Source organism: Argiope bruennichi, chromosome 8 (genome assembly GCF_947563725.1).
Source record: "Argiope bruennichi chromosome 8, qqArgBrue1.1, whole genome shotgun sequence".
Taxonomy (NCBI): domain Eukaryota; kingdom Metazoa; phylum Arthropoda; class Arachnida; order Araneae; family Araneidae; genus Argiope; species Argiope bruennichi.
This window is the reverse complement of record NC_079158.1, coordinates 41,125,616-41,142,228: the sequence shown is the minus strand read 5'-3', so window position 1 is coordinate 41,142,228 and position 16,613 is coordinate 41,125,616. Positions and strand designations below refer to the sequence as shown.

Here is a 16,613-nt window from a genome sequence, read left to right as displayed (position 1 = left end):
CAAAGAATAATTACTTCAAAATGCAAGATTTGGACTTCCTATTCAATGTTTTACATACAGCAAATGAAACTCATGTTCAATACATAGAATGAAACGTTGGACTTATTTACTGTTTATTGTTTCCATTAAAAATAATTATCTTAAATGTGATCCTTATGATTGAAAGAAAATCTGTATAATTGTAATATTAATTAAAATGTCTATTCTAATATTGAAAATACCGCCTTTCAGATCTCGTACTGAATTCATAAGGATCAGTATCATATTATAAAGGGATTTGATAAAAATTAATATTGTAATGTTATAATCTAATCTAATAATCTTTGTAATAGATGTGCTTTCAATACTTATTAAATGACAGAAATTAAAAATTAGCAAGTAGTTGTATTCAACCATTATATATATATATTTTAAAAAACGAATATAACCTAAGAAGTAGAAATAAAATAGATCAATTTTTTTAAAAAGTAATGGAATAATTAAGTTTGCACAGTTTTTGGTTATTTTAATTTACTTTTAGCTAAACTTTATCAGTACTAAATATTATCGAGAAAGATTCATACTTTCTACCACCTGAATTCTATAGGAAAAGCAATCATTGAACTGTTTCCATCAAGCAAAAAGAAATTCCAATAATGTCTTTAAAAACCTGATAAACTTGATAAAACATTAAATTTTTTTTAGTTTTTAACAAAGAAGGAAATATTTTTAAATCAATTGCCAACAAAAGCATGCTACTGTTTTTAGAAAATATTTAAAACTACGCAATCATAATTCTCCCATAAATCTGACTATAATTTGTCGTTGTATTAAAAAAATTGTGCTCTGAATATCTCAGATAACTGCAAATATTCACAACAGTACCATCATTTCATATTTATTCTTCAGACTTTTCAAAAATGAGTAGCATTATTAATAATCTCTTGGGTTGGCTTAATTAAGGCCCCTATAAATAAAGTGGACAGTTAAACGAAGAGAAACAGCTCGCAACAGAAGATCCATAGAAAAATCGGATGCTTCAGAATATTTTGCTCAGCCGCTCTGATGAATGGAAAGCGTCCCGAGTCTCGTTTGGCAATCATTAATATTGCCAGGATTTGTCTCAGAATTAACTTATCGACCTTCAACGATCAATAATCTCCATGTGTGTTTCAGAGAGTAACTTCGTTTCTTTCTAGTTTAGTTACTTTAAAATGAAACATATAATCCGATCAAGGTGTGATCCACATTGAAAGTGGAATCACACCTTCCCGAATTTCCAATGTGTGTGAACTCCCTAGCTCAGTTTAGAATGTCAAAACTGTCATAAGAGAGAGTCAAGGGAGAAACATCAATATTTTATGGCAACAGAAAATAAGTTTATTTCTTTCAAGAGACTACTCCTGATGTTATGAAACATGAGCACAAGAAATTTTTAACATAATCCCTAATGGAAGTCCAGCATCTTCTAAATCTGTTTTCTGTCGCCATTCTTGGCTGATATTTAGAAGTCATATGTAAATAGGTATATAAAGAAAATATTATCGTTTTTGAAGACCGTTAGAGGAGTTAATGAATGCATGCCTAAGTTGCCCCATATGCAGAAATTTTATCGATTAAATATAAATTTTGCCGAATTATCTATGCAATAAACAAAATAAATACCTCTATCCATTAATATGCAGAAAATTGTTTCATTTCTGATATCACTATTCTATCTATGCATTAACTGCAATGCATTTTTTTAGACTGAAAATAAAATCTATTTTTAAAAAAAAGCCAGCACAATGTTTATATGATTTAAGCAATATTCTGGCAAGCAAACTAAAGCTTTAGATCTGTAAACCATATCAAATAAGCAAACATGCTATATATTTACGAAAAACGACGACATAGATTTAGGTGCTAGCATGTGTATATAAATGTGGATTTGAGATGGAAGTATTTAAATAATTATTCCAAGCTCTCCCAATAGGAATAAAACCTGAAATAATTTAAACAGAGCTATGTTTCCCTAATGTTCCCAAAGTAATGAATATGATATGCATATTATATATTAAGAGACAATTAAGATTAAAAGGTATTTAATAAGAAGTTAAATTTTAAAAAATTTAAAATAGTAATCATAAAAATGCCAATATTTGATGAAAAATGAATGACAAAAAAAAAAAAAAAAAGCACTTGAGAAAGATAAAAATTCAGTCTTAGAGGTCTTAAGCATGGTTCAAATTTTAAGTCTCATGTAAGAATATTTCTTTCCGCAATGACCCATGTAAAACTAAGTATTATTTACCCAATGAAGAATACAGCCTCCTTTCCGAGACGTATATACCCATTAGTAGCGGAAGGGTTAATTTGCAGTAATTAAAGATATAAATATCCGAAACGGCTACTTATATTCTTCAGCATCGTACATAAGTCTTACTTCACATGTCAATCAATTAAGCAGAATGTTTATTAATGAATATGTTACATAGGAAGAATCGAATAAAAGGAAAACTTCTCTTGTTTTGTCTTGTCTTATGCATCATTTTTTGAAATTTAATACATCATTTTTTTCGAATATTTTAAAATTAATAATATTATGATTATTTTTTTTATCCAGAATGCTCTGAAAAGGAATACTTTAGTTTAAAGCAGCTAGTACTGAAACGAGAAGCCTATTTTTAATCTAAACAGAAATCGACTACATCAAAAACATCATTACTATCCAAAACGAATAAAATTAATATTTTGGAAACGTTCACGCATACACTCTATAACAGTCTTATCTCCTTTTTTCCATCTAAAATTGGGACCTTCTGTAAGCATAAAGGTTGTGGCATAAATATTACATTTTTACAGAATCTATCATAAGTATATGCATTTGGATGCCTTTTCAATGGCCAACTGACCCTTAAGTTTGACACAAATCTACCCTTGAAATCACAAAATATCATGCCAAATTTCATTGATTTAAATCATTGCGTTTTTAAATTATTACCTTTAAATGCATGCAAAAACAGGCCGACAGATTGTCAACTAATATTTGATGGATTTGGTGCAAAATTAAATATCTATATTTTTGAAGTTAAATATGTGTATGAAATTTTATCTCTTGGCTATCTGTATTTCGTAAATATCATTTCCACTTGTACTCGAAAACCAGACAGACATTCTTTGAATCAATTTCGCCCAAGATTCGATAGAAATCTGCAAATTTGCTCGTAATTCAGCTTACCAAATTTCAGCAGTCTAGCTGTAAGTGATTTTGAATAATCATGTTCATAGTCAGACAGATAGACATAACTGCAAAAAATTTTTTCCAGACTTGGGGAGGTCTGACATGTAAAGACTCGTCAAAATCTCGAGTTAAAAATTTTAATTTTTATAGTATTTTCTCTATACTTCAAATACGAGAAGGTAAAAATAGTTTGAAAATTCCAAATTTGTAGCTTTTTTTACTTCTCTAGTTTTTACAAAATCATGCACCATTAATCTATGCCTCATAATTTGAAATATTAGCATTGCATGAAGGACATTCAAAATCTCTTAGTGATAATCCACCAGAACTTCCACTGCTTACCTGCCATCTTGGTCCAACATGGCCGATTGATCCCACTTTCCACAGTTGAGACCTCTCATCCGTTTCGGTCAATGAGAAATTCGAGTGGCTCTTCCAAGGTAAAACGGGATTAGCTGAAGGAGGTAGCCTAATGAAATGACATACAGAGTGATTAGAAACGGGCGATCCCTGACTACTAATTATCCTTGAATTCGGAAGACGAGACCCTTAAGCTACGAATAATTACGCCAAATGGCTGCTAAGCGATTCAGAAAATTGAAAATACCGATATTATTAGGCCGGTATGATCGCTTCGCCATTCGCCGTTATGGCCCTGTATTAGAGTGAAGATGGGAGATTTGAGAGCTTCTGTAATTGCCATACTAGAGGCTATGGCTGGCTGGAAGAATATTAGAGCAAATTTGTTGAGACACAGCATCGTCTGTCTCATTTCTATGAATGTGGGATATTACAAACAGGCAAAATGAGGATCGTGGTTATGTATGGGATCCTACGCTTCTAAGGACATGTATAGATTTGAAGATTCAATTAAGGCGAAAGCGAGCTTATAACTGCTTGTGTATGGTATTTCCATTGTCGTTAAACTCATGCTTGAAGTTTGAGTGTTTTAACTTGACTTTGATGACTCTTGTAATAAGTTTGCAACGATAGTTATCCTTAAAATTTAAGACTGATAAAACTTTATTATAAAAAAGGAACTGGGATGAAACTTTCAAAATGGCAATCGTTGTCAATAATAATAGACAGACAAAGGAAATTGGTTTTGTGTTAAAAATTCAAAAAAAATCTTCAAATTATAATTAAATATTATCCATAGTTTCTTAACAATCTTCAATTTTGAAAGCGAGATTCTGGCAAATCTATGTTTCAGAACTCAAAGAATCAGAAAAATCCATTTTTGGAATTAAGTTTGTCTGTATATACAGTTTATCTTTAGAAAGACGCTTTGATCTAGATGTATGAAATTTATAATTGATATTTACCCAATATTTATAAATTTCTAAAAGAATTTGAATGGAATCTTTTCAAAGGAATCGGTCTATTCTGCTACTCAAATAGAAGTTAACCCTTTAAAAGGTCATTTTTTTTTCTAGTCATATTATGTTAAAATATTTTTAGGCTTGAAATTAGAATAAGAAAAGGGATTCATTTAGCTTATTAGATAAATTTAATTTGATTAATTAATTTGGATAATTAATAATTAAGTGAGAAATCAAGACACATCATTTTGTCTGAGATAAAGAACTGAAGCATCTAAGTTTGACTTACTAAAAAAAATGTCAAAACTTATGCCAACCTACATAATTTTATACAAATATTAATAAATTTCGAGGGAAGCATACTTCCCACTGCCCTAGAAAGGGTTAAGAGGAGAACTATAAAGCGGAAAGAATAAAGTGAAAAAAACGGAGCAGAAATTATCGTCGAAATTGTAGATATGCAATATACTTGAAACTAAGTCTTAAGATTATTGGCCATCTGTTGGCCTGCACTTTTGCATGCTCGTAAGATCGATAATTTCATAAAGCAATGACATAAAAAAATGAAATCTTAGGCCGGTTGCAACAATAGTCGTACTTTTTCAGATTTTTATTTTAGACTTTCGGAAAAAAATATCCAAAATACATATTCTATTTCCTGACAATTTTGCATTAATTGTATTTAGTGCATTAAACGCCAAAGATCCCAAGCTTATATAATATACAAGAGAGCAAGCGTACTTGTATATTATTTAAGAGAATTGTATATTATTTAAGTTACTATTCAAGCAACTGTCTTGTACTGAACTCTGAAAATAAAAATATATCGAACTCTCATAGCTTCACGGTCTTACCAAACGTCCACGATTTTATGCTGGAATGATGAGATGAATAACTTCATTAAGGAATATGCGAGAAAGTGTCGAGAAGACCACCCTAGTTGAACTAATGTATAAATTTAGTAATGTATAAACTTAAAATAAATAATAAAAATGAATTACTGCTTACTTAATTACAATCTTGCGACATTTCTTATTCCTTATTATTAAATTATGTTCTTAAATGCATACCAATGGCATTTGGAGCTCACTGGATTACTTTTGTTCCGTGCAATCATCTGATGCAGAATTTTTTTAATTTTAATATCATACATTTATAAATCGCATGGATTTTTTTTAGATTTGATATCGTATTTTTATTTTTACATATAAAAATAATAAGTCTGGATAATGCTGTGTTGGTAGCGTAATTTATTAAACATCTCATTTTCATGATGATTAAAATGGCATAATATCTAGACATGGAGTGAAATATCAATATTTTTTGCTAACTCATATGATAGCTTGAACTATTTGAAAGAAAAGGGGGAGTGTTGCTCTTTTGACTGATTGTAAATTTGACTACTTTAGTCTATGATAGCAACTGGTGATACAATTAGGAAGTTTATTTAATACAAAGACCAACTTCTCAATTTAGCTTGTTGCTTTTCAAAGAAATGCTTACTGGGCTAAATAAAAATATTTATCTGATTCCATTACTGAAAAGCAAATAATAAGAAAGAACTTTTTTCCTCAAAATGTTTCTTAATATTACTAAGATTTTTCTTTTGGAAAGAAAAAAAATTGGGTTTAAAAGTTTGAATTGACATTATCTTTAACCACGATCAAGTAGTGTTTCCTTGACCAGACCAAAAGAGCAATGTTTCATATTTGGGAATATTGACATATCCCCAACCAGATAAATATTGAATTTTAAGACATAATTATTGTTGAAATAGGTAAAATAATTAACATTAAAATCAAATAATATTAAAGATAAAAAAATATTGTGCATGTGGTTTTAGACTTATTATATTCCTATTCATAGACACAGAGAGAAAGTTATAAATTTGGTACCATATACGAAATTTCAAACCTGTAAATGAATAAGTTTTCAAGTTACTGTCGTTACAGAAGCTCAACGGGCAGTGGACAGACATACTCGATTTGAAAATTTATTTATATATTCAAAAAGGTCTAAAATCGGAAGACCGTTCGAAATCTTGTAATTGATTTTTTTGATGATTATAGAATTTTTTTATGCATACTTTGTATACTAGAACGTGTATACATATATATATTATAAAGCATTATTTTATGTGAAGCAGAATGCAGTTTCGAAGACAGTGAAAAGACTTTTTACACTTTTAAATTAATTTTAATGTTCATTCCGGGAAAGCATAGTTATTTACAAGCAGAGACGCGGACAAGGCACGTCCGCTACAGCGCAGCACCAAAGCAGAAGTGAAAAAATAAAATAAATTATCCCTCGTCTTATATAACCTGAGATTTTCACAGGGAAAATATTTTTTCATAGTGCTAATATGTTAATAAAATTCTGATGGGGATTTCAGAAACATGTCAATCACAAGTAAGGGAAACACAGGGATCTTTTAAAAAGAATGTGCTTACTGAACATTTTCATATCCCTTCAAGCGAGGCATGAGAATGTGTCGTCGTTTAGCCGATTCAGCAATTTTATAAAGTTTCTCTTGAATTAATTAAATAGAGAAAGTGGAATTGGATCACGAAATAAGAGAATATTTTAGAATCAATTTACTATGGGCTAAATTAAGATAAAACTTAGGAAATTAATTAAATTGAAATTAGAGTTAAAATATCATTATATATGTACTCTGTAACATATAATGGGATCTTCTTAATCTTGCTGTTTCTAAACATATAATTTTCCAGAAAATGGTACTTCTTATTCAAGAACGATTAAATATAAACCTTTCTACCCGTGCATCTTGCAAAAGAGACATCTATTCTACCTTCCAAATACTCAACAAATAATCCATCACCGAGTTAAGTAAATTTATCTCAAGCCGTCTATAACCCTCGAACATCCTCTGACAATACACCAGGGGATTCTAACGAAGGGGATTTGTCCCGCTCACATGTCATGCATCTTTCACTGGCCACCTTTCACGGTTCTCCGGATTCTCATCTCCCCTTTAATATGCCAATCAGTCGATCCCACCGAAATCCATCTCATCCTATCAGCTGCCCCATTAGCAGTCACGTGGGAGATAAGGACCACTAAAATTCGGTTCTCGTTAACTCTTGATAAATGAAGTGTACGCATTCGGTATGTGTACGGAAGCCTTAATTAGCGCCCAAATGAGTTATGGAGCATTTTACTTTATGGCCCACCTTTACGAAATCCAGTTATTCGGATATTTAGCAAGACTTCGAAATAAATCAAAGTGTGGCAAGACTGAAAGTTTGGGCATTAGCGCGTCATTTTTGCATCGGCAACGGTCATTGCTGTCGTAGTGCCGTTTAATGCTTCGGTAATAACCCTAGAAGGAACATTAACGGGGTAATTTGGACCGTGGAGGAATTATCGAAAACGGCTGTAGTATCTGCTGGCGAACCGTTTGAAACTTCTGAAATGATGCTACTGCTGGAATTCGACTTGTTTTACTAATGATATCCCGGCAAAAGAAATCGATTTTGAGGAAATCGAAGTTTTAATTAATAAGTATCGTAGAAGTAAGTTATTTAATTCTTGGTGAAAACAAACCACTGGAATTCATTGGATTGAAAAATATACAGGTATGGTTTGATAAATTGTCTGTTGTAAAGGGTTGTTTCTAAAACAAGGAACAGATTTGAAATATTAGTTTTTAATGAATGGCAATAAATAGAGACGCATGCAATACAAAGATTAATAGAGAAAACAGGAATATTTTATGCATTCCTCCTTTTGTAATGCAATAAAGATCGAATCAGAAGTTAATTTCTTGCATCAGAAGTCCATTAAGTGGCCCCTGTTATTGAACGATGTTTTGAAAAGATTGGATACTGTAAATTTTGATGAACACCCATAGGGAATACATAAAAGCTGCCTTTTATGAACTCTTACAAAGAGGGTTACGTCACAGCATGAACAGAAATATCTCAGAATATCTCTTATCACTGTAAATTTATTATGATGAGGCGTCTCTTTATTGAAATGATAGAGAAATGCACTATGTGTTTTAACAATGGATTCCCAGTTAGCACGCTGCAGCATGCAATCTTTTTTTTTTTTTTTTTTTTTTCGTGAACAAGCAAAAGTGCCCTTTTTGTCGGCATTACCCGAATGGTTGAAATGCCTATTGTAGTCCATTAGAAATAAATATTTTAAATTTGCTCTTTCTTTTTTCAGTAGAATTGCATAAATATATGTTATTTTATATATTTATGCAATGAATAAAATATATATGTATAAAGTAAGTACATAGTTTGAAAAAAATATTGTAATTTTCAAAAAATAATTTTTTTTGCCTGTTTCTGTTTGCACATATAAATACGACAATTAAAAAAAAATTCTTGAAATTAAAATTGTAAATGTATGCCAAATTTTGAATTTTATCAGTCAAGGCAATCCTTTCTCAATATTTCATTAAAACTTGTGCTATTATATCGGAAATGCAGTTAATCAACTAATTAAAATTACCAACATTTAAAGTAATGAAATGGCGAAATGTGAGGTTAAGAACGAAATATCCCTTATTGATAGATTAAATTTAATATCATATTTATAATTTAATGAAATTCCATTGCATCCATGTTATAAAAGGGCTCGATTTATTTAAGACAACAAAAAAAATTCATTAATCTTTATTCTTTTTGATAAACTGCATACAGAAATGTAATTAATTTCTCGGTACTTTAAAATGTTTCTACCTTTCCCAAACATTTATTTATTATATTCTCCTTTTTGGATTTTGGTTGTGGAGACACGGAAATATACCAGGGCGTTTATTTCGGAGACATACTGATTACTTCTGATAACTTATTTTGATGCCAAGATTGCATTTTTTTAGTGTCCCCGTAGCAAACTAATAAAGAAAAGATTTTGCTAAAGATATAAAATAGGATTCATTCCATATATTTATTTGCAAAGTTCCACAATTATTGAGTGGCATCTAGATATTCACACATTTTAATCAATAAAAATATCAGTGGCTGATTAAAAGTATAAATAAATCTTTATTTCTTATTTTTATATTATAAATTATGTAAAAATATCTTGGTACAATTTATTGAAGAGCAAAATATAATGAATTCATTTTAGCTATATTATATTTCCTGTAGAAATATTTGCAAATACTTTTTTTTTAATTGAAAAATAAAATAGGTTACAGTCACATTAAATTTGAAGATGAATGTATGAGGCAGTTTACAGAGAAAGAAAAAGGATATCTTATAATTTAAATCTAAAATTTTGCAGAATATTTTATTAATCCATTTTTGTCCAGTAAATGAATGAATTGAATAAACCATAAATGGGAATACAAAAATTTGCAAAAAAAGATCATAATCTAAAATATCAGAAATAACAAAAAGAAAGGAAATTTAATTTTTCTAAGGTTCATTTTCATTTAAAAGGACATTTAAAATCTAATTTAAATTTATAATTAAGATTTTTTATGCTAATATGATGAGAGTAAAGTTTATGATGCAGACATAAAAAAAAGGTTAAAAATAACTAACTATAATGCGAATAAGTAATGTAATAACGCAATATCTTTTCCATTATAAATCTGTAATATTCGCAGACAGTATCCATTGTGTCACTGGATCGGCTGTCGAGGTTATCACCCTAATATGCTTAAATATTTTTTCTTTCATAATTGGCAACATAAACCCATTTATCAGGGCAGGTAATTTTTTCCAATAAAACGTAGTAGAATCTTATTATTGTTGTGTGATGTTTTTTGAGTAAATATAATTTTTATAACTTTTATAATTAATGAAAGGAGGATTTGAATTCAAGAAAATAGACGAGGGATTTAAAATTTACTACACGAAAGGCATTTTATACAGTTATACTAAATAGAATTATTTTATAAAAGAATAAAATTGGATGTCAACATTTCCAAATATTTTATTTTAACAAATAAAACAGTATAGCTCTTTACCTCCTCAAGCATCACAAGACCAGACTATTCCACCCACCTCTCAAAAAAAGAAAAAAAAAATCCCTACGATTTTCGTCAAATCAGAAATTTTCCTCGGAAATGACTTCTGTCTCTTCATCAAAATACGAATAAAAAGTTTTGTTTCAATCTCGTTTCCGGAAATACGTCATTTCCACCGCAAGCGAACGCAATTTCCGCCACGCGCTCTGACGCGGAAATGTAAGAAGTCGCCAGATTTCGCAAAGTTTCCATTCCTCCATTCTCCAGACAGACAGATTAAACTGCAAACAAAAGAAAAAGGACGCTCTAAACAATAAAATATAATAGAAAACAAAGGCCAGTCGAGACAAAAAAAATAAAAAAAAAACAGCTACACAGGACGCTTGTCTGAGTAATAGTAGTTTATTCTTTGCGATTCATTAATGACCAAGATTTGAACAATGAATGTCTTTAATAAAAGAAGGAAAAGTTTTCTTGTTTACTGCAGTTATATAATAGCAATTCTTTCTAAACAATGGGGCTTTATGGTTAGCCTAATCAGAAACTCAATGCTATATTTCATTTGGACAGACTGATAATAGCTATTATTTTACAGTTGGGAAGTAGTGTTAGCAAACGAAGATCTAGAATATGATTTAAAAATTTTTTTGTTCAGTTAATGCTCGTTGATTTATAGTTCTTGTTACTCTAGTTTTTTTTTAGTTAATTTACTGACTTATATTTGGAAAAAAAAGAAAAAGAGAAACTAACCTTATAAAACAAGAATAGAATTTACTGCTAATAAGTCAGAACTCTAATAAAATTATATACTAATAAATAATTCTCTATCCATCTCTTAATAAATATAAAAGATAACTATTCATTTACAGATTCGATGCAGGGTATTTTAAATTCAAAACCTACTGTTTTTGCCAGATTTTGAGAAAATTTAGTACACGTGTTCTTCAAAACAAGAAAAAAAGTCACTGTCAACTTTGCAAAATTCAAGAGATAATTAAAATGTGTTAATTAAAAATTAAGATTTTTTTCAGCTTTATCTTCCAAAGACGTTATCTCACAAAATTGATCCTTACACCATCGAAGAATTAAGGAAATAAAATATGATAATTTAATTCCCCAACAATTTTTTTTCTCTAGTTTCAATAAATGTTTTTAATTTAATTTAATACTCAAACCTCTAACAAAGTCTTTTTTTAATGAAATTCAAATTTATTTCATTGTTTTAATAAATCATTCAAATGGCTGTTTTACTAATATTACATTTAAAAGAAAGTTTTTTTTCGTTGAGCATTAACCGGACTTTCACTTTCATCTTATAACTTTAAATGAACAATTCTTGTATACTATATATGTAATGGATTTCGAATCCTGTTGGCTAAATAATATGTAATGTTATTTTTGAAAAGTAGAAGCTAAAAAGGGACGAACAAATGATCACTAGTCTTATATAAGATGAGATTTCCGGCCACGTGCCGATGGAATACATATGATGACCTATGGCAAGGACAACGGAAGTATCACTTTCATTTGATACGTAGTACTGATGACGCATTATTTTTACAAAGAAATTAAACAGAAAGTGGAATTACATCACGAAATCAGAGAATATTTTTAGAATGAAGTTACTATGGGCTAAATTAAGATAAAATCTTGGAAATTAATTAAATTGAAATTCGAATTAAAATATCATTACATACATATTATATATTATATATATATATTTCATGTATCCAAGGAGTGGTTCTAACGATTTGGATCAAATTTTATATTTCGATAAGGTTTTGTTTTTTAAAGTTTATCTATATAGGTGTCCTTTCTGAAAAAAACACGATTGCGCGCGCACACACACACACACACACACACACACACACACACACACACACTTTATAACGAAATATTAGTTATGAAAAATGCCTTATTATACATTTTTCTATCTGCTCTCACGCTGTCATATCGCACCATCTCGAAAACTTTGTGGCACTTTCATAGTTTCCATAGGGTGATAACCTTCTACTACCTCAAAATTTGTGAGATAGCATGTATATGACATTATCCGAATGCGTTCGGCTCAGATGGAACTGTAACAATGCGATTATTGTGTTAACCAGTTAAAATGTCGTACAAATAACATTTTAAAAACAAGATTTGCCAAAAAAAAAAGCACCTACAAAGCGAAGTTTTCACTTTCAGGTACTTTTTTTAATATACACGATAATTCATTTACGGAAATAATTTGTAGTAAATTCATTCCATTAAATTCCCATTTTTCAATTGCATTTAATAACAAGGTGCAGTTGTAAATGAGTGCATTCCTTATTAATTGTTTGACAATTATGAAAGCCAATTCTTCAATCAACAAGATAGACATCAAGGCAACTAAATACACACATTGCATGCACTCTCCTTTACATTGACTAATTTTACTTACGTAGCAATTTTTTTATATAGTATATGGTGTAAATTGATTAATTACACGATGATTAAAACAAGCTGGACACTTATAAACAGAAGGGAACATTCCAAAAGATCTCAATTCTATAAGCAAGATTTCAAGTAAGAATTATCAATTAGTGAAGCTAACATATGGCCATATGAGAAGATATATCAAAAAATACTAGCTTTAAGTTATAAATAAATGAAATTTTCCTAATATAATAATAATAAAACCCAATATTAACTCTGTGGTATAAATAAAAAAAAGATCCCCAAGATTTATAGAATTCAACATTTCATTCTCTTCATAGTGTTCTTGAACTATTAACGGAAAAAACGGAAAATGCCCCAAAGCAATTTTATCATCTCTCCACGATTTCGGTAAACTTTGTAAAGATATTGAAATATATCTTATGCTAATAAATGATAATTTGTAATTGTAGTGAATCAACTCATAATTCTGAAATGGCTTGCTCATCACATTTTTTAAAATTTCCTTAAAAATTCCCAGAATAAGTTTACAAAATTTCCAGTGCCTACTTAGTCTAATCGGGACTTATTCGTTCTTGAAATAATAAACGCACAATTTATATAATTACACCCAACATTAGTTACGGATTAACCTCAGTTGTGTAATTTCATCCTCTAACAATTATCATTTCCGTAATACAGCTAGACACTTGCAGATAACCCAGCTTCTGATGTTTTCAAGCCTGACGTGTAAATACATCACTTCAGCCTTACTAAATTAACCAAAAGGTTCATAATCTATAAACCTGATGATCAACATTGACGTGCAAATCGGGACCACCAATGTAGATCTTGGTCTGAACAATTTGCTGCTAATATTTCGTGCCTCGAATGGATATATACTCTGGGCATCAATTATGCTGTTTGTCAGGATTTAGCCTGTTGAACCAAGTAGATCCTCGTAAAGTTGCGTTTACATTCGCCGAGCATCAACGAGATTGGTCGATGAGTCCCGAAACGACGAGGAATTAGAATCAAGTGGAAGTCTAATTGGATCGCTATTGTTGGGCAATGTTTAACGTATACATCGAAACGTGGAGCGCTTAAAGTGGAATCGAAGACAATTATTAATTGTAAGGCATAGAGCTTAGAGTTTAATGTGCTTTGGGAATTGTTAAACGAGATGATTATCTACGAACAAGTCATCAAATACTTCATTAGTTCGGAAGTTAACTACGATTCTCTTCTTCAGTTGGTTTGCTGGTAGAGTATTATATTATAATCCTGCATTGTTTTAAAGTTTTCAAATATGTTTTTATGATCTGTTTCTAAACAGGAGAATAATTCTTAAGAAGAAAAATAGGTAGAAGAAAACAATAGGTAGCAGAAAAACAGATTAACCAGCAGAAACTTTAAGATTGTTTCGAAAAATCAGTTTTTATTTGAAGTTGGAGCTTCTTATACGAGTGTTTGAAAAGAAAATCTCATTCTTATCTAAAGTCTCCTGAAAGTTTTTGAATTTTTAAAATACCTCGACATTTTTATACAGATAACTTAATATTTTCATAACTGTATTCAAATAAAATAGGTTCTAATAATACAAAAATTAACAGAAGGTTAATCATCAAAAAAATTTTGTTGTTGCTATTATACTCGAAAGCTTTTATATCTGGATATAAAATAGTTTACAAATAATTTTTTCATGTAAATATTGTTTACATTCTTATAATAAACTATTTTTTACTTTTTCTTGCATGAAATATACAAAGTATAGAAATTGTCAATATATTTAAACTGAATATTGGATTTTACTCCGAACTCCACAATTCAAACCTCTTCAAGTCTCTTTCCACCTTATCAAAAGAAAGACATTTTTGCAATTGTATGTATATATCTATCTGTGAACACAATAACTGAAAAAATGCATTAAATAAGACATAGAAAATTTGATATGAAACATTAATTTCAAGCTTATAAACTTCAACAGAAATTTAGACGAAATCGATGAAAGTTATGTTATAACTTCGCCATCTGGTGAGACGAAGAAGAAAAGCTATACTGCTGTTTTCGTGAGAAAGAGAGGAGGCACGAGTTCAATGGTTCATTTGGTGCCGTGGCATATCATATTGGTAGTTTTCCGTAGCATGTTTAGCTACGATTATTTGACGTTATATATTTTAGAGTTATAATGCACATGCCTATATAGTTTGTGTTTATACCAATCCCTATTCGCAATTTAGAAATTCGCCGCCATCTTACTCAAACTCCTGCATCCTCTACACATTCAGAAGGTGCAGGGACCAATAGCAGAAGAGAAAAGAAGCCGTTGATTGCTACAGAAAATTGAGGACAGAACGTTCCTGCTGATTTGTTTTTCTCAATTACGTAAATTAATATGGCAAAATCAATTTCGAAGTTCAAGATATTTAAATTAGTTAATTTATCTTAATATCCCGTTTGATCCCATCACAAGGGTTATGTTGAGACGAATATCGTAACTTTGAACCAAGGTCAAAAGACGAGGACAACACGACCCCAGTACCAACGAGAGGATATTAGGTCAGATGTAATGTGAATCAGATTCACACATTCAATTCACAACAGGCACTCCCAAGAAATATTTCTCAACCAAAAGGAAATACAATTCAAATTAGATATAAAATTCTAAAATTATTTTTCTTTGAAAAAGATTGTCTTATTATTAAAAAATATCCCATATTCAAAATCTTTACCATTATTTCAAAAATCATATTTTTTTCTTAAATCGATATTGATCTTAAATCCTGCTATATTTTTCCTCATACCCTTTCTGGTCAAAATTTTTACTCTTTTTCAAATTTTAAGTTTACATGGAAATTGAAACTGGCATTTACAAAAAATATAAAGCTATAAAATATTTCTACAAACTTTAATTTTCAATTACTTCATAACCTTACAGATTCCAACTCAAAAACAAACTTTTACAACTCTTATATTTTCCCATTTTTGAATTTGCTTAAAAAATAAATTAACAGCAATAAGAATATGAAAATTAAACTACTTCAAAACTATTCGTTCTAAAACTTATTTTCAAATAATTTATGAACATATTGAAACATTTGAATGTAATTATATTAGTCATGAAGTTTTTTCACGTACTACTATTTATATAAAATAAACCCGCAAAAAGTTTCTTCCATTTCTTAAACAGGTATCGAGTCAAAAAGTAAGTTACACGCACCAAGAACTATTTCTCCTTTCCTGCACATAAAAAACAATCAGTATCGTCTGGAATTGCACAGACCGAATCTCCCTCTTGCAACTATTCCCTTCGCTTCGCTGGCAATGGTACCAGGAACCCCAATGACAGAAGCACCTGACAGCTCAGATATCGAATACATCCCCATACTTCGAACATTTTTTTCCCCATCCTTTCTTTCTAGGAATAAAAACGCATAGGTAAGAACTCAAAAAGAAAAAAAAAAGAACAAAACGCACACCTCCGACATATTTGGACACGTAATCAAAAGTGATGGGAGATGTCGTTCGAAAAGCTCTCGTCTGTTATTTGGGCAAATTGATTTACTTTTCTCGTCTACATTAAGAGGCGGAATTGTACGCCGAAAAGAGCTTTTGATATAAAATTATTTCTCTTAAAAGTTTTCTGCTTGAGTTTTCAAGAAGATATTTCTAATTCAATTTTTTCGCCGATAAAATCTAAAACGCCAAATGATTTGCAGGAAAAGTTTTTGAA

The 16,613-nt window shown here is 30.1% G+C and overlaps 1 long non-coding RNA gene across 1 annotated transcript in view; it reads right to left on the bottom strand.

Moving 5' to 3' along the window:
• Positions 1-16,613, bottom strand: part of LOC129980866 (uncharacterized) — a 65,626-nt gene that overhangs the window by 31,671 nt on the left and 17,342 nt on the right. The window contains exon 2 of the long non-coding RNA XR_008785268.1: positions 3,545-3,671. This is a non-coding gene — a long non-coding RNA (uncharacterized LOC129980866). The remainder of the gene's footprint in view (positions 1-3,544; positions 3,672-16,613) is intronic.